The following is a 19,171-nucleotide window of genomic DNA, read 5'->3' as shown; positions in this document are numbered from 1 at the left end:
AAATAAAATAAAATAAAAGTCCAGTTGAACTAGAGGCTTTAAATCTGAGGGAGGCATGATCCGATTCTGTGTTTGATTTCAGATCTGATGGCAATCCAATCCAATTAAATTATATCCACCCCTAGATTCCATTTTTTTTTTGGTAAAAAAAAAGTTTATTTTAGTAAGTCAGGAGAAGGTTATGTGAGAAGTTTTTCATCAATATTTTATTCTTTATATTGTTTCCATCTTCCCTTAAAATGTTAACAGAATCCACAATGGACTGTGAATCAGAGTCCTCATTAGATAAGTGACAGTCAAGCTAAAACTAAGCTAATCAAGTAAAAAAATAGAAATTGGGAGCATTTTTTTTATTCAAACTTCCTCAACCCCGCCTCCAATAAGTTATCCAGACCTAATCCACATATCAAAGGATAAGGCTTGCAAATATCATTAGAGTTAATTAAATTAAGTTCCCCATCAGAACTGCATGTTTCACAAGAATAAACCTCATAGATATAAATATCTATCTATACACACATACATACAACCCCTCCTCCTTTTCACACACACACACACACACATACACACAAGGCCATCATGTGTTACCCTAAACATTTCCACACCCAGAATAACCCCCCCTTTAAAAACTGTGTCACTGTACCCCATTTCTCTGTAGCTGCTCCTAAAAGTAAACTCTTTGCTTTTAGAAATAAATATTTCCTCTTACCTCACAGCTGTCTGGATCTCATTTTTCTTTATTCTTGTAAAACCCTGGCTGGATTTGGAACCCCAGTTTAATCTTCTGACAGTTACTATGGGCTACAATCTCAAAGAGATAACCGAGCTGTGGAGAGAAACAAACCTTGTCCAGAAAATATCTGTAGCTTTGATGTTTTACTCTTATGTTACAATGTCAGAAATTCTAATTGTTTCTGTGAAACTCAACCCTTGTTACCTTCAATGTTCCCTAAGGTATTTATAATGACATTAAAATATGGTAATGATAATTTATTGCTATTGATTTAAATTTCTGATTTAAATTTTAATTAAACTGATTTTATTGCTACAGTTCATTACACATATAATGCTTATTTTAAGCTACCTTGATTGTTTATACAAGCAAAGAGGATATCAAGCCACAAATATAGAAGTGCCACTTATTAAAAGTTATTTCATCTTTTGCAAAACAAGGTTTTGCTTTTAAATGGGTACCCGCTTCAATTTGCATTCTGCTTTAATATTATGGTTTAGCTGGAATTTCGTGAAATTGAATCATTGGTTTGAAATTTTGTATTCTTCACATGCAAAATGATATAAATAGGGAAATACGGAACTATAACTTGTATTTTCTTGCATGTTCATTTTCTTCCTGTCAGATAGATAGATAGATAGATAGATAGAAAGATAGATAGATAGATAGATAGATAGATAGATGATAGATAGATAGAATATGTGTGTGTGTGTGTGTGTGTGTGTGTGTGTGTAATGTTGTGGCTCCAATTCCTGAGCCTGTGCTATCAGAGGAAGAGGACTTGGAAGATGAGGAGGAGGAACTGGGAATGCCTTCCTCCCCAGGACCTTCCTCTCTGTCAGTGCCTTCCTCCCTGATGATGCCTCAGGTTTCAGCAGACAACCGAGAGGAACAGCCTGAGATTAATCAGGAGGAAGGCATATCGGAGCAGCCCCTGACAGGGAGTCAAGAGGAAGAATGTTGGCTCGATCCTAAGCAGTGTCATAGGGAAAAGCGTGAGCAGCAACGTAGGAGGCGTGGGAGGGTCAGAGAGTGAGCTGAGTCATTGAGCCACATCCCACAGGGGATAAAAGTGGGTGTGTTGTTGGCTGGAACTTTGTATGGGACAAAGTTTAATCTTACTTCAGGTTTTTCGTTGTGAATGATTCTTGTGGTCGGCCTTGTAATTCTCTGTAAGTAGCTTTTTACTTGTTATCAATTCGTACTTGGCAGGCAGAGTGTGTTGGAATGCCAAGGACATTATCAGTTCCAAAGACTTAACTCTGTGAAGTCCGAGTCAGCTTGCCTGCCTGTGTTTGGGACCCCGCCGAAATGTCACTAAGATACTCTTAATCTTACACAGGAAAAGACCTGAACACACCTATACATACATACATACATACATACATACATACATACATACATACATATATATATAGAGAGAGAGGGAGATTTGAAAATAGATAGAAGAGAGAGATAGAGAGATTTGAAAATAGAAGAGAGAGAGAGAGAGAGATGAAATGGAAAAGGAAAAGGGAAAAAGGACTCTTTTGAATTACATGTATTTGTTTATGTATTTGCAAGTCAAAGCATTTTGCAAATTTCCCCTTATAGACGTTTTAACCTATTCACTGATTTTTATGTCTGCTTCCAATGTTGGGAGTGGAACTTTTATTTCTGCAAAGTGGAAAAGCAAGTAGTGAATGAGATAAACTGTATCTCTGCCATTTTGTTTAACTGCCTCAGACAAGACTTTTTTTTTTTTAGAGGAGATAACATTCTGTTGTAATTGCAAGAGATTCTCTCAAGCTTTCTTGATTCCAAAATGTCACTTCATGGCATTACAAGCACAGATCTTTTGTAAAAGTCTGCCCTCCATTCACAGAATGGAAAGAAGATGGCTTGCTCAAAGGAACGTCCAAATTAAATTGCCATATGACACTATCTTTCTTTAAAAATCAAGAAGGAAATTTCAACTGACTGTGTGTGTCTGTCTAATGCAAGCTAGAGAGTTGAAGCTGTTGAGGTAATTCCCCATTAGGAGAATGAGTGAACACAGGGAAATGTAGTGAGAGTAATGTTAAATAACACGCAACCAGTATACAGATACACTGAATAGTAAAATATAGGTTTTTACTTCCAGTAAATGGTTAAGCAAAGTCCAACAAACAGTCCAAGTCATACACGGTTAAAGCAGTCAGTTTTCAGTCCAGGGATAATCCAAATAACAAAGTCCAGTATCATAAACAGTTCAGTAAATAGACTCACAGCAATCCAAGAAGAACGATGGTCATCAACAGTCAATAGGAAAAATGCCAGAACCAAAAACAGCGAACATCAGAACATCTGGCAACAAGCAACTCACAGCAACAACAGAACAACCCAGGTTTCTTGCTCCATCTCATGGCCATTTGAGGAACCACACCCAATTACAATTTTAGCATTCTCTTAAAGAGACAGTATTAAATGTCTATCCTGGTTTATATATTTCCAACCCAACTGTTAGGTGACTCAATACCGAACAGAAGCTAACTCCTAAGTTTCATTGAATGGCAACATTGGTTCAGTATTTAAAAGTGTAATATTTTTATGTTCCTCTTGGTCATAATATTCAGATTCAGAATCAGAATAGAGCTAGAAGGGATCTTGGAGATCTTCTAGTCCCGCCCCCTGCTCAGGCTGAAGATCTTATACCATTTCAGATAAGAAAATCAGTCTCTTCTTAAGAACTTCCAGTGAACTATTTTTATTAGGGATGACATCAGAAAAGAAATTGATACAAAAAAGTATGTATTTAGTATTACATGTTTTAACAGCAGCGAGGATTATCTTCACAAATATTGGAAAGATGAAGAAACACTGCAAGATGAAGAGATAATTAAGAAGATACTAGACTGTGTAGAAATGGATAAACTTACATTGAATATAAAAAAGAAAGAACACACAGAATATTATCAAGTATGGAACTTATTTTACCAGTGGTTGGAAAAAAGGGAGTGGAGAGCTAAGAGTGGCATTTGTATTGTTAAGCAAATTAACTACTCAGACAACATGATGTTTATTAAGCATTAAGAAATGTAATTAAGAGAAAAGAAAAAAAATAGTTTTTTTAAAAAAAAACTTCTAGTGATGATGTTGTCTTCAAAAAGTACATTATCAGACTGGAAGGAAGACAAAGGAATCTTCCTTAAAAAAATAAAATGCACCAGAAGAGCAATACTTAAAAGTATTTTTTTTTCCCATTTGAGTCAGTTATTTTGGAAGTTGGCACAATTAAAAATAAAAAAAATCTTGCTGTGCTTTCTTTCGTTTCTTCCTGGAGAAAATCTTAATGTACTCTTTGACTAATAGCAACTCCTGATCACAATCTTGTTTGCTGTTTCTCTTGTTTATATAACCCACGACGGATCTGTTTCATCGCTAAAAGATTGAATCAGATTCTATTCTAAAAACCAATGAATCATTACTTAAAAGTGAGCGGGGAATTTTAAACAGAATGTTAGGAACATGTGGATTTTTACCTAGGGGTGGGATTCAAATTTCTTAACAACTGGTTCTGTGGGTGTGCCCTAATTTGTGGGTGTGGCTTGGTGGTCATGTGACTGGATGGTCATGGCTTGCTGACTGAAAAAGGTTCTTGGATGAGAAATGAAACACCTTCAAGGAAAAACAAAAAAGTGCCTCTTGAAAAAGCATCCTTCCAAGGTAGGATAGACCTGAGGATACGTTGCTGAGACAATCCAGCCCTCTCTACATGCAGGGAAAAAAAACACTGATCTTTTTAAACGGTCACTTAATTTCCCTTAACTTGCTATGAAGTAACAAAGTTTTAATTTCCATGTTTTTTAAAAAATATATATTTCACATTTCACTATTGAAAAAAGTTTGTTTGCGATTGCTCTTATTATTTTTTTCCGCTTTGCCAGATTACATTATTTGTTTGCTTCATTTTCTAGGAATTATGTCATATTTACAGTGCTTTTAATGTCAGACTGACTCAGAGGTTGAATAAATGAATGAACCGATGAATAAAACTCCATTAGGAAATTTACATAGATGGCTGAAGATTATATATGATTTTGCTTCAGTTTCCTGAGAAGACAGACTGTTTTTTTTTCTTCCTCTAATCACTCCTTGTAAAGTAATCTATCAATCTACATCAGAGCAAACATGAAAGAGCTTTTGCATAATTGCAGAGAGTCCTTACTTTTACATTTATGTTTTTACTTTCCATTTATGGATAATATTAATAATAATATGACTGACTTGGTTTGAATAATACATTCTGCAAAATCATAAAAATCCTATTAAATTTATTTGGAAAATCTTAATCTACTTTCATTCAGTTGTGACAAATAATCTTCTTCTTCTTCTTCTTCTTCTTCTTCTTCTTCTTCTTCTTCTTCTTCTTCTTCTTCTTCTTCTTCTTCTTCTTCTTCTTCTCCTCCTCCTCCTCCTCCTCCTCCTCCTCCTCCTCCTCCTCCTCTTCTTCTCCTTCTCCTTTTCCTCCTTTCCCTTTACTGTGTCTTGATTGTATTGTTTTCATCTTGTCCCTAGCCAATGTTACCACTATCAATTCAAGTGAGTGAAATCATAAAGCCATGTTACTTAAACAGCCAGGTATCTTTAGATTTCAAATCTCATTGGCCAACTGTCCATGTCAAGACCACGGAGCCCATCAAACAATACTGAAGTTGCCCCAACATATATTAGTTTGTACTACAGTATTTTCCATGCACTGTGCCTATATCTGTATTGTGAGTAAGAATATATGTATTGTGACTAAGAAACTAATCAAGAAGAGAAGCAACCTAGAACTAAGGAGCAATTTACTGGAAGTTAAAACAATTAATCAGTGGAACAACTTGCTTCCAGAAGTTGTGAACTGTGAATGCTCCAACACTGGAGGTTTTTAAGAAGATATTAGACAACCATTTGTCTGAAATAGTATAGGATATTCTGCAAGAACAGGGGATCGTATTCTGTTCTGTTCCGTCCCATTCCCTTAAAGGGCAGAAAATGCACAGCCCATTGGCATCACCCAGTTTGATCTGCTTCAGTAAGGTGATTTGACTGAAGTTTTAGCAAACTGAGTCACCAATTAACTTTTAAAGATCCCTAATGCTTTATGCTTGCCTACTTCTTTGTGTTCATTAAGTCTTACTGAAACTGCATTGCTTAGCGGAACTGGCCATCAGTCCAAATACATGACAACCAAACACAGCCAATTGTCTTAAATAGCAGGAGTGTATATAGTAGGCCTTGCTTTTTAGCACAAAGTGGCATTTTGGTTCAACTGAATGCCCCCAGTGGAGAACATCACTTTCCCAATCTAACTAGACAAGCAAACTTTAGTTTGGCATGTCTCTTAGCTTGGGAAAATATGAACATAAATTATTTCACATAGCTTTTCTACATTTACAGCACTATAGATTAAGAAACTTTAATATACAAATAAGCTTGAATATAAGCAGAGAAATATATATTCTATATAAGTTAGCACTTGATTCAAAACACAGGGCATTTGTCCGAAAATTAATAAAGATGACAGATTAGTTGAAAGAGCAACCTATTGTGCATTCATCCTTCAGGCTTATAAATGGGGAAGGGGACTCCAGCAGCAAAAAGCCCCTTCTATAGTCCCAAGCGCCTTCCTCTGTCTGCCAATTAGTGGCATGATAGACTGGCAGAGAAAATAATTTGCTGGGAAAGGAAAACACCATGACACATTTCCTTCAACCTACATCTGATTAATGTCCTCCTAGGCAACCGTAATATATCCCTTTAGCAGGCTGGTAGAAAGTAGAGACTAGCAGATCCACAGATCTAGTGAGCTTTGGAGTTCATTGTTGTTTACTATTTTGGTATCTCCTTGGAAGAGTATTTCAAAAATGCATCATTCTGAAATGCTCTGCGTACGGTATTTGGAGGTTGACAGTGAGTTTCCAATTCAACACAATTCAGGCAACATTTCAAGAGAAGTGTATCCACTCCTCTGCTCACAAGAGAATATCTACCTTATGCCACCAGGCTTGAAATTTTGGACCTAGACAACTAAGAACTATGCCGCCTACGGTCTGACCTAAGCTTAGTACACAAAATTGTCTGCTACTATGTCTACTACCTATCAACGACTACTCCAGCTTCAACGACAATAACACAATAGATACAAACTCAAAGTAAACTGCTCCAAACTTGATTGCAGAAAAAGCAACATCAGCAACAGAGTGGTCAATGCCTGGAACTCACTACCTGACTCTGTTGTTACATCCTCAAACCCCCAAAACTTTAACCTTAAACTGTCTACTGTGGACCTCACTCCATTCCTAAGAGGTGGGTAAGGGTTGTGCATAAGTGCACCAGCGTGCCTACTGTCCCTGCCCTACTGTTCCTATTTATTCATACTCATCTATTATGTATATACTTATACCTGTTTATACTTATACGTCTATATGTTATGTTCATACTTACACTTGTTTCCTCATATGTACTTGACTAAGTAAGTAAGTAAGTAAGTAAGTAAGTAAGTGAATAAATGAATAAATGGATAACATGTTGCTTCCAGAGAAAATATGCACCCTCCAAATGGTTTTTCCCCCCAGTGTTAGAGATTAATTTATTTGCAGAGATTTGTTTCCCAAAATTATAGGAAGTCTTTGGGTTTTTTTGAAAATCATTTTCTCTACCGCTGTTTGCAGAGGTCTCTCTTTCTTGTTTCTGACCAGTTTGCTAATGAGGTAAAGATCTGATTGCATTAGATTTTATATTAGCTTAATAAGCCCATTTAAATTTCCCTTTGACATCTGAGCTATTAGCTGTCCACTGTTTATGTTAAGAATGGATTCTTCCCAAACACACTTTTTGAAAAAAGGTTAAGCTCTTTTTAGCAGAAGATCGTTTTCAAAACTGTCCACTTCATATCGTAATCCATAATTATGCTTGCCCTCTACAGGGGACCTAAATTAGAAGTGAATTCTGGTTTCTGTGACAGATCCAATTGCAAGAATTGGAGAGCCACAATTTCGTGTGTGTGTGTTCTTTTGGCTTTAATGGCCTTTTCAAATGTAATTTTATGAGTGAGACAGATACTTTGCCCTTTTGCCCTCAATTAAAGAACTGAACTGTGGTTAGGGCAACTTTTGGTCAGACATTCTGGCCAGTAAACAAAATGCCTCCAAAAGAAAAGATTTGTAACAAGAAATTCTTTGAATACTAACTTGTTTGAAGGACACAAAACCAACAAGCATCGGGTAAATCTGACTTATTTTTTCTGTGATAGCAGTTGTGTTAATTAGTTTTAATTCATTGGATGGATTCCATCGATAAGGTAGATTTTACAAAATGAACATTCCAAGCTTACCCATGTGGTTCTCAAAAACAAGAGGTTGAGGTAGACCTGGTTAACATTTAGCTAAGAAATCACCAGGGAATGTTGTGGTCAGAAGTCAAAAGAAAACAATAGCCAACAATGAAATATTGTTCACAAGAAAACTAGATGAACATGTCCATGACATGAACAAGTCACTCAGCTTTGGGCTTGACTAAAGAGAGTTGTTAATATTTAATTATAAAATCATCAATAGTCCTAGAATGAATGGAGAAAGCACATTTGTGAACAAATACAGCAGTATCTAGACGAACAATCATGGGTGTCCTTTGTATTAGCCTTAATTCAGATAGATGATAGATAGATAGATAGATAGATAGATAGATAGATAGATAGATAGATAGATAGAGACAGAGAGAGAGAGAGAGAGAGTGAGACAGACAGACAGACAGAGACAGACAGACAGACAAGATAGGTAGATAGGTAGGTAGATTTGTAATTAGTTTAGGCGATGATAAAAATCAAGACCATGTGACTTTTAAATATAGAGATTCAATCAAATCCCTTTTTAAGACCAGAATGCTGAATTAAATTAAAGTTTTGAATTAAAACAGAGACATTAAGAACTCTGGGGGGAAATCAGGAGATTCAATGGACTTTTTAGTTTGCAGAATTACAAACTTACTGTTGCTCTCCTTTGGAATGCCATCAAAGCAGAATGAGGCCATTTAGTGCAATTAACCCTCTAAATCAATGGAAAAAATGTAAAACAAAAATAGAAAGGAAAGGAATCTTGCTACAATAAATCATGTATTTATTAAATTTGTTTGCCATCCAAATTGATGCAAGTTGAGATTATGTATAAAGGATCATGTAATCATATACAAAAAGTTTCCATGGCTTTTTCCCCCAACTGCTTGTCCATTAGTCCCAAAGGATTGGATCTCAATTGTATATTAATCTTTAAGTTCCTCTGAATATCCATTTAAATTTAGATTTACTCATGCATGAGGATGTCCTTTCCTGATACTTCTTTGTATCTTTTTTCCTTCTTTTTTTATTTTTGTTTCACTTTTTTTCCTTTCTTTCACTTTTAATTTTCCCTTTTTATTTGTTCTTCTTTTAGTTTTCCTATTTTTTATTAATTTGCATTAGTTTTTAACCTTCCTTTTTAATTTAATAAAATTATAAATATATCTTAAAAATTTGTATAAAAGAAAGGATCAAAAAATCTTATACTTCTCTCCTGAGATTTTAAATATTAATCACCTAACTAAGGCTCTATTTCCAGTTATGGAAAGATTTATAAATCTAGATGTACTCATTTTTCATCGCCTTTTTGTATTTTTTTAAAATTATGAAATTATGAAATTTGTCTATTTAAGATTTGTTCTGCTTATGAGAGAGCAGATGAATTATTTTGCTTTTCCAATTAGCATTAAATAGTGAAAATTAGAAGTGTATCAAATTCAAACACAAATCAACTACAGTATCTAGATTTGTGCCCTTGTTATGTGTTAACTTCTTACATTAGATTTTATCAGTTTTACTTTGGAAGGGAAGGGAAGGGAAGGGAAGGGAAGAGAAGAGAAGAGAAGAGAAGAGAAGAGAAGAGAAGAGAAGAGAAGAGAAGAGAAGAGAAGAGAAGAGAAGAGAAGAGATCTTATTTGGCCAAGTTTGATTAGATACCCAAGGAATTTTTCTCCAGTACACAAGTAGATGCAAAAGAGTGAAGTAATAATAATCATAATAGCAAAGTAATGATAATCATAATAATGATACCAATAAGAGAAGCTAGTGGAACAGATGAGAAGGATGATAGTAATACAGTCATACTACATAGGTAAATATACTTAGACATAAGACAGTTTAGGTGTTCAGCCAAGTGATGGCTGAACTATGTATCTAGTTGTTTTGGCATTCAATGCCCTATAGCAGCATCACAAATTGCAATGTAATTTTGTTTATCCAGATCTCCCTTCCTCCCTCCCTTCCTTTCCTTTGTGTTTATACAAGGCAGTCAAAACAACAAGCCTCTGTAACTTCCAGAAATGAAAAACATATAAAACTAATATAATTGAAGAATGAGTATGCAATGGATGTCATTATGAAATAATTGATAAAGGAAATACTTTCTTACACCCACCTTAGCTGCTTTAGACTCTCATTTTAATAACTTTGCATTCTTTCTTAGCAATACCAAATTCTCTTCCCAGCTATGAGAGTCCCACAAATTCAATACATTGAGCTGGAATTCCTAGAATTACCAACTTTTGGCAGCTTTAAGGCACAATGGAAATGAGCAAAATATCATTGGCAGTAGAGCTCTTTTAGCGAACTCGGTGAGTCCTAACAAAGCATCTCTGAGTCACTGAGAATGAGTAGGTTAACTATATAAATTTTCTTTAGAAAATAAAGTCATCGGGAGAAGAACTTCATTTCAAAGACAGAAGAGGGTTATTTGGTTTGTGTGCGTGTGTGTGTGTGTGTGTGTGTGTGTGTGTGTTTTGTTTTGTTTTTAGTGGATCAACACATTTCCTGGAACGTTATATATCCTTTGCCCTTTTGGTGGGTCCAATAATTGTCTCTTGCTTTACATTACTACTTGTAATTGAATTTACTTGTTATCTGATTTGTTTCAAAATTTGTTTCTTGCTCTTCTTTCATTTTTAATTCAATTTGGCTCATAGGAGACTGTTTTCCAAGTTGAACAATACATCGGTGGCTCTTTTGTGCAGAAATAGGATTCCTAAATTCTTTAATAACTAGCTAAATGTGCCCATCAGTGTCTTTGAATGAGCCCTAGTCGGGTAGTAGTACGGACTGTACTATAGCTTATTATGTTTATCTATGTTTTCCTGCTGTGATTACCTTGTATGTATTGATTGCAGAATTCAGAATGTTTTGCAGCTGGAGTGAAAGGAAGAAAGAGTCTTGTCAAGCAGATATTAGCTTTCAAATGTCACCTTTTAAATTGGCAGCTCTAATAGGGAGCAGTGAATATCTTTTCATTGGTTGAAAGGCCAAATTCATTCTTTGATTCACCACTTGATATGAATCTTCCCAAAGGTTAAATAAATTTTTTAACACTGATGTGCAGCAAGATAACAGATAATCAGAGTTGGAAGGGACCTTGTAGGTCATCTAGTCCAACCCCCCGCCCAAGCAGGAGACCCTACGCTATTTATGACAAATGGCAATCCAATCTCTTCTTGAAAATCTCAAGTGATAGATTAGACCAACCAGAAAATTTAAAACTGCAGCCTTTTTATCAACAAAAATACTACTTTGTACCTCCAGTAATTATGACAATTGGGGGTAGGTGGGAGAAAATTTATAAGGTGTAACTATCTCCCTTTTTTAAAAAAAAAAACCACTCAATCTTCAATATAACAGATGCCTTGATTAAATTTCAGTGATAGTTGCTCAAAAATAAATACATAATTTATGAAGTTGGCTCATATGTGCTTGAACATTTGTTTTAAGTTGCTTTACGTTGCTCATTTATTTCTTAGATTTATATCACAGCCTAGTAAGTAATGTTTATAACCTCCCTAGTTCAACTTATTCAAGGCATCTATACCTAATTTCCCTTGTCTCTGTGTGTGCAAAATTATGGGGAGTCAGTGAAAGGAAAGGATGAAAACACAGATATGAGCAACCAGAAGGACATGGGGTGAACAAGTCAGCTAACATTTATCTCATAAACAGCCATTTAACCCAAATGAATTTTTTTTAGGAAGAAGTGTTTTCAATCACTCAAAGAAATTCCTCTTTAATTAACTCAGCATAAATGGTGGAAAAGTCTTCTTACAGTTTTCAAGAATTTGTATTAGCCCCTGACTAACATTAAATATATCTTATTGTAATCTGTTGCATTATTTATCTCAACTACCATATGGGTTTTGACACCCTGAAGTGCTTTTCCATATTGTGAGGGGTCTCGTATTAACAAATTCACTTGATCAATTCAGATCTATCTGTTCATAAGGACATGTTCTTCTAATGAACACACAGGGGTAAGATAAAGAATGAATCTTATGACTGTTATATATTAAATGAATGTTCCACAATTTTCTAGCTCTGCCTAATAAAGTAGGAATAATCAGTAGTTCTTCCTGGCTCCAGTTTTATTCTAGAAAAAGTTTTTTTCAACTTTCTCAACTTTCTCCAACTTCATATGTTATTTCATTTTAGAAGGTGAAGAAATACCATCATTTAGAAACATCAGTTGGACATAATGTAGATTCTTCAAAATTTAGCTTTGTGAAGGACAGACTGATAACCTAGAAGTAATCAATCAATCCATCAATCAATTTTTATTTCAGTTTCAGACCAGAATAAAAATTGAAAGCAAATAAAACAGAAGAGGGCATAATTGTGCATGATCATTAGTGGTGATATCATTGATAGGTACCCAAAGTCTGCCTCATTTTATGGACACTTTGACAGAATTTAACTATGTTGAAATAAACTGCTGTTATCATACTGTTATGATAGTAACAATAATAAACAGAAGAGATCCAAATTTAATGGACATTTTGTCAAGTAAGGACTTATAAAATGAGTTGCTTTGAACAGTGGCAGCATCATAGCCAATGAAGTTTATCCAAAGTGTGATGATTGCTAATTGAAAACTTTTTTCCTTGGGAATAATATTTAAATGTTAATGTTCAATGATGTTCTACATTACAGAATGTTACATATAACATGTACGCTCTATTTGACATTATGTAATATTAAATGTATCTTTGCAGGAAATAATGTGCAGTTCATAAAGCATGCATATCATTAGGAGCAGTATAAAGGTGTAAATCATTGTCAAATGTGTTATAATTAAAAGGTTTGTTTATTGTTGAATTAGTACAACACATTAGATCTCAGACTTTATTATCTGTATTGATTCACATAAAAGGCTGGACATGTTCATCTTACCTATTAGGTTTACAAAAAGAATTGCATGAATATAAATATGGATGGATGGATGGATGGATGGATGGATGGATGGATGGATGGATGGATAGATAGATAGATAGATAGATAGATAGATAGATAGGTAGATGAGTAGATGGATATATAGATGATAGACAGGCAGACCGGCAGACAGACAGACAGATGAGAGAAAGAGATGATGGATGGATAGGCTAACATTAGATAACCAAGTCTATCACTTTAGCAAGCAGATAAGAGCAACAAAGAAAATTAGGGGGCTGGAGGCTCAAACATATGAACAATGGTGGGGCTTGTCTAATCTAGTAAAAGGAAGGACTAGTGGTGACATAACAGTTTTCCAATATTTGAGGGGCTGCTATAAAAAAGAGGTGATAAATCTATTTTTGTAGATAGATTTTTGTAGATAGATAGATAGATAGATAGATAGATAGATAGATAGATAGATAGATAGATAGATAGATAATGATAGATGATAGACAGACAAACAGACGAAAACTTGGATCATTTGACATTCCTACCTATGATGATCCTGCATGATGTGGTAATGCAGCTTTTATAATTTCTATTGATTATGAAAATTGAATTAATAATCAGCTTGTGGTGGGATATGTACTATAGTAGATCACAGTTCCATACTTTAAGTAGCTATGTACCATAACTCTTTTTCTTTTTAATTATTCTTGACAGGTCAAAGCCAGAGGAAATGTGAGCAATGTCCTTGAAAAACTGCAACTCGATCTTTATAAATATTGCAAAAAAACAATAATTTTCACATTAGTATGGCACACCAATTGCAGAGAGCTTGAAGAATATAAATTGGATGCTTCCTAGAAGAATTGGAAAAGGTTAGAATTCATCATTCTAAACTGATTGGCTTTCTTAAAGAAAGAAGAAAAAAAAACCAAGTGCATTGAATACAAAATACAATGTTAATTTTTAGATTCCTTCACCGTGAGCATCCTTTTTTGTTCAGAAAAATGTTTTACATAAATCCATGTCTAATGTAGCACCATCGCATCCTGATGCTGAAGGGACCACAAAGATCTTCTTAGTCTAATTCTTTACGGAAGGCAGGAAAGCAAATTAAACTATCCATCAGAAGTGGTTGTCTAGACTCTTCTCAACAATTTCAGGAGATGATGGAGAACTTAGAGCCTCCATAGATAGATGGTTACACATTTTACCATCAGAAGTCATTCCTTATTATTGAAATAAAGTTAGGTCAATACCACATATATCCCATATTTCTGACCCCAATTTGTATGGCAAAGAAAGATAATTCCTGAGCATTTTTCCTGCCTGAATGTGGAAATCATGTGTCCCTGCAGTTTTATTCTCTCCAGATTGAACATCTGGAGAGAAAAGAGAGCCAGTCTGGTCTTATCAGGAAGGCACCAAGCCAGAAAACACAAGACTTGTGAGTTGGACTCCCATCTTAAATGTGAAAACCAACTTTGGGTCAGCCACTGTCTCTCAGCCCAGTCAACTTCACAGGGTTGCTGTTGGGAGGAAAATAGGAGGAGGACAGAGAATTAAGTATATTTGCTGAGTTATTTGTAAAGATTAATAAAGGCAGGATAAATAAATACATATTCCAAGCTTTCTCACTCTTGCATGGTGTGTCTTCAAGAGCATGTATCATATTTGTCACCTATATTTAGACTTAGACGTACAATAACTTTATTGTCATTTTAAATGTACACCAATCGTCATACATTAAAATGAAATTTTGTTGCATTCAGCTGTCAAAGGATCACCACCTCTAATATATATTACATAAGCATGACAAATAAATAAATATGCATATACCCATATCTGTATGTATGTGTGTATACACAAACACATATATTTACAAATACACATACACACACACATAATCTATATCTATCTATCTATCTATCTATCTATCTATCTATCTATCTATCTATCTATCTATCTATCTATCTATCTATCTATATCTCTATATCTCTATATCAATAGCACTTAGACTTATACCGCTTCACACCCCTCTCTAAGTGGTTTAAAGAGTCACCCTCTTGCCCCCAACAATCTGGGTCCTCATTTTACTGACCTCAGAAGGATGGAAGGATGAGTCAACCTTCAGCCAGTCAGGACTGAACTCCTGGCAGTGGGCAGAGTTACCCTGCAATACTGCATTCTAATTACTGTGCCATCATGGCATTGGAATGGGAATGGAATTAATAGCACAGCATAGCACAGCACAGCACAGCACAGCACAGCACAGCACAGCACAGCATAGCATAGCATAGAACTTAGACTTATATACCACTTCATGGTGCTTGTACAGCCCCCTCTAAGCAGTTTATAGAGTTAGCATACTGCCCCAATCTGGGTCCTCATTTTACTGACCTCAAAAGGAGGGAAGGCTGAGTCAACCCTGAGCCTGGTGAGACTCGAACTGCCAAATTGCATGCAGCCAACCGTCAGCAGAATTAGTAGCAGTACTGCTTTTTAACCACTGCACTGCCACGTCTCTCTCTCTCTCTCTCTCTCTCTCTCTCTCTCTCCCTCTCCCTCCTCTCTCTCTCTCTCTCTCTCTCACACACACACACACACATTAGATATATTATATTTGAACACATCCTTACCTGTCCAAATCCTTCGGGAACCGGGGTGCTCACCAGTGCTGGGATTCAATTTTTTTTTTTACTGCTGGTTCTGTGGGCGTGGCTTGGTGTGTGTGGCAGGGAAGGATACTGTAAAATCTCCAGTCAGAGGTGGGATTTGCCAGTTCTCCGAACTACTCAAAATTTCCGCTACCAGTTCTCCAGAACCTGCTGAATACCAGCTCTGGTGTTCGCGATCATATACAATATTCAAGGTATAGTCCCTTCCAGGCAGAGGAAAGAGGAATACGAGTGTACTTTCAATTCTTAGTGAGATCAACTTCCTTTTCCTAAAGTTGCATTTTGGGCTTAACCCAATCCTGTATCTTGCAACAACATTGCAATCAAAAGTTTATTTGAAAGTTTTTCTCTTTCCCCTCACTGGACTTTTCTGGTCTTCCACAAAAATTAAGCTGTGCAATGATTTAAGAGAACATCATTACCTGAGCCCAACATCCTTCACTTTCCGTCCCATTGTCAGGAAGATGCTCTTCATTCGGTGAAGGTCATATCTTGTCCTATTATTTATGCCCAAACACAGAGGCTGTTTTTAATCCTTAGAAGAAGCACCAGCCCTGTAACCATAACTGGATATTCCCATTGCACTACATATTTACATCAGAATAAATAGGTATAAGATTGTAGGCATTAATTTGAATCCAATTCTCTTAAAATACAGGAAACCTCTCTCTCTCTCTCTCTCTCTCTCTCTTCTTCACACACACACACACACACACACATTTGCAATGACAAAAGTAATCATATTCTGTCTTGTTGGAAACACATTGCGATTTCTACCTTTCAGGTTTCATTTACAAATAAAATTAAACCCTAGAGATTGAATGTGAGTTTTGTCCCACTGAAGAAAATGTAATTAAAACAGCTTATCAACTCTAATTTGCTTGGGAATGAAGCTATTCAGAAGGTCAAAGTTGATATTTAAACTTCATACCGCTTTCCAGTGTTTGTTTATTTATTTATTTAATCATTCTTTCACTCTGTTTCTTCCTGCCATGATTAAAATTAAACTCCTGGCAGGTTACATTCTCCTCAAATGATGCTAACCTGTCTATGGTGCAAATAAAAATAAGAAATAATAATACTATTTCTTAAAAGATGTTAAATGCTCATATAACACAATGGCTAGCAATTTGCCCCCAAAAAAAATCTCTCAAATTCTCAGCCTGTTTATAAATTTATTAGAGACTGCACAATGCTTTTGATTTGAGGTCAACAAAGGGCAGAGATTGGTTCCATCTTTTATTCTCATCCCAGTCTCCAACTCTTGTTATTTTGAATTGAGTCAAAGTCTATGCTTATTTTACTTGTAAGGAAAATTGTTGCTTCCATTTCACTATGAAGAACCCCATATTTGATTCACCAATTGCATTTATTCTTTAAAAAAATGTTTAGTTGGGAGTTGTCCAGAGTTGGTTATTATTTGGGCAGCCATATAAATGTTTTAAATAAATAAGCTTTGTTTCCCTGCAATGAACACAGCAATCATGTCTAAAAATAAAGTTGCTTTCTCTTCAACATCTGTGCCCAGGTACCTATAATAAGGGCTTCTAAGTAAATGAGCACAGGTGTTTAAGTGGCCTTGAGATGGAGATGCTTTCTTGGAAAATATAGATGTGCCTTGCCTCCCTGTCTATGGATGGGTGGGCGCTATCACTGCCTCGGGCGGCCTCTCCCAGTGGCCCCTTCAGGTTCGGGCTGGAGAGTCTTGGGAAGGAAGCCAAGCTCGGGTCGGCCTGGCTGTTTCACTTGGCAGATGGGCATGCACCCGCGGTTCGCTTTCCTGGCTCTGCCCAGCCCACACGGCTCTGGCGTGGCCCTGGCGGGATGAGCAGAGGGCCTGGTGGGGAGGCACTCGCTGCCTTGGCAAGAGCTCCACCGCCGGGCAGGAGGGCCCACCTGTCAGCTGCGCTGGGCACCCCAGGCAAAGCTCTGCCTAGTGCCAGGCAGGGATGGTGGCTGGGCGTTTCTCCCAGGGTGGGCCAATCCTCCACTGCTGCCCCGGGAGATTCACCTCCCCACATGGAGTTGGGCTGCCCTCTCGGGCAGAGTAGACTTTGTTGTACCAGTAATAGAGCGTCGTTTTTAAAAGAATTGGCTTTGCCTTCTAAGGCGAAGGGAATGTGGCCACAGGAGCTCCTGAAGCCGAGTGTCTCTGCCAGGCTCTGGTTGGCCGTGCGTGGCTGCGCCAAATGCCACAATGTTGCTCTAAACGCTGCGGCAGCATGGGGAGAAGGGAAAGCAATGGTGGAGGAAGGTCTCCTGATATGAAGTGCCCCACCAACTTCAAAGTCAACGCAGGCAGCACCATATCCAGGTATGCAACAAAAGTACTTCCTAACGACAAGCCCCCCCACCATTCTCCCCCATTTCGCATGTTTACTATAGGCCTTAATTTGGGGGGAGGGGCTTAATTTGATTTTATGCCAATAAAACATGCTGGGACTTCCTATTGGGGGAGGCCGTATTGTTGGAGAAACACGGTATCTATCTATCTATCTATCTATCTATCTATCTATCTATCTATCTATCTCTAACCATTCATCCATCCATCCATCTATCATGATCATTGTTGGAGGGGGAGATTGAGGAGCTGGCAGGGAGTGTGAGTGTGGATGCAGTGGCTGTGGAAGAATCGGGGGAAGGGCACAGTCCAGTTGGGCCTTCAGAGGAAGACCCAGGGCCACCCCCTCTTCATCCTAGGGCACACAGGAAGGAACGAAGAAGGGAGCAACATGGCTTATGGGAGAGAAAAAGGCCCTGATCCCTTTCATTAGTTGCAGCTGGGAGAACAAGATATAAGAAGGGTGTTTGCACAGCACCTTGCTGGAAGCAAAGTGTGCATTATCTTTGTCGAGGCTTATCTGGGTTTTGGCATCCTCCCAACTGTGTGTGCTTCATTATCTTTTGGAAATCTGCAATTTATTATCCTGGCCTGTCATGTTACTTACTTCAGCATGGTTTGTGTTGTTTTTTTTATTTCTACTTTATCTGTACTTTGGGTTCAGACTGCATTTCTTCCCTTTGTAGACAGTTTTTGGAGGAGTTTGATCTCTAGCCGAGGATAACTGGACATTGGGGGCCAAGTTGGAGATAGAGACTTTTACCTATTTTTGTGACTTTGTTGCTTTTGTGCAACACTCTGGGTCATCACAATCACACAGAAGTGTCCACATCATTCAAATAAAAATGAAGACATCCATCTGAGATAACAATTCATATCTGATAGATAGATTTGAAGTGCAAAGGTTTGGTCAACACAGACATTGAACTGAGAATTCACCCAGCAGTTATGTTTCCTCAGTTAGTTCATGATACGATAAAAGGGCTGTTTCGAATATACCAGTAGCATCCTTAAAAGCGACAGAATATTGCAGTTAGCCTGTGAAGTGTGGATAAATATAAACCTGTCTGATGAAAGAAAGACCGACTGACAGAAGTCTTGAGAAATTGAGGAAGATCATGTTGTGCTTCTTTATAACTCCATCTTATTACTTCCACCCAAGGGTGGATTGCTGGGGGTTCATAGGGATT

At 36.9% G+C, this 19,171-nt stretch overlaps 1 non-coding gene across 1 annotated transcript; it reads left to right on the top strand.

Moving 5' to 3' along the window:
• The first annotated feature begins 12,608 nt into the window (after positions 1-12,608).
• LOC113439506 (U4 spliceosomal RNA) lies at positions 12,609-12,738 on the top strand. Its single transcript, XR_003374571.2, has one exon. It is a non-coding gene; the product is annotated as a U4 spliceosomal RNA (small nuclear RNA).
• The last annotated feature ends 6,433 nt before the right edge of the window (positions 12,739-19,171 follow it).

The sequence above is a fragment of the Pseudonaja textilis genome, chromosome 8, assembly GCF_049901715.1.
Source record: "Pseudonaja textilis isolate UNSWEBS1 chromosome 8, rPseTex1.2, whole genome shotgun sequence".
Classification (NCBI taxonomy): domain Eukaryota; kingdom Metazoa; phylum Chordata; class Lepidosauria; order Squamata; family Elapidae; genus Pseudonaja; species Pseudonaja textilis.
This window is presented reverse-complemented; position numbering and strand designations above follow the sequence as displayed.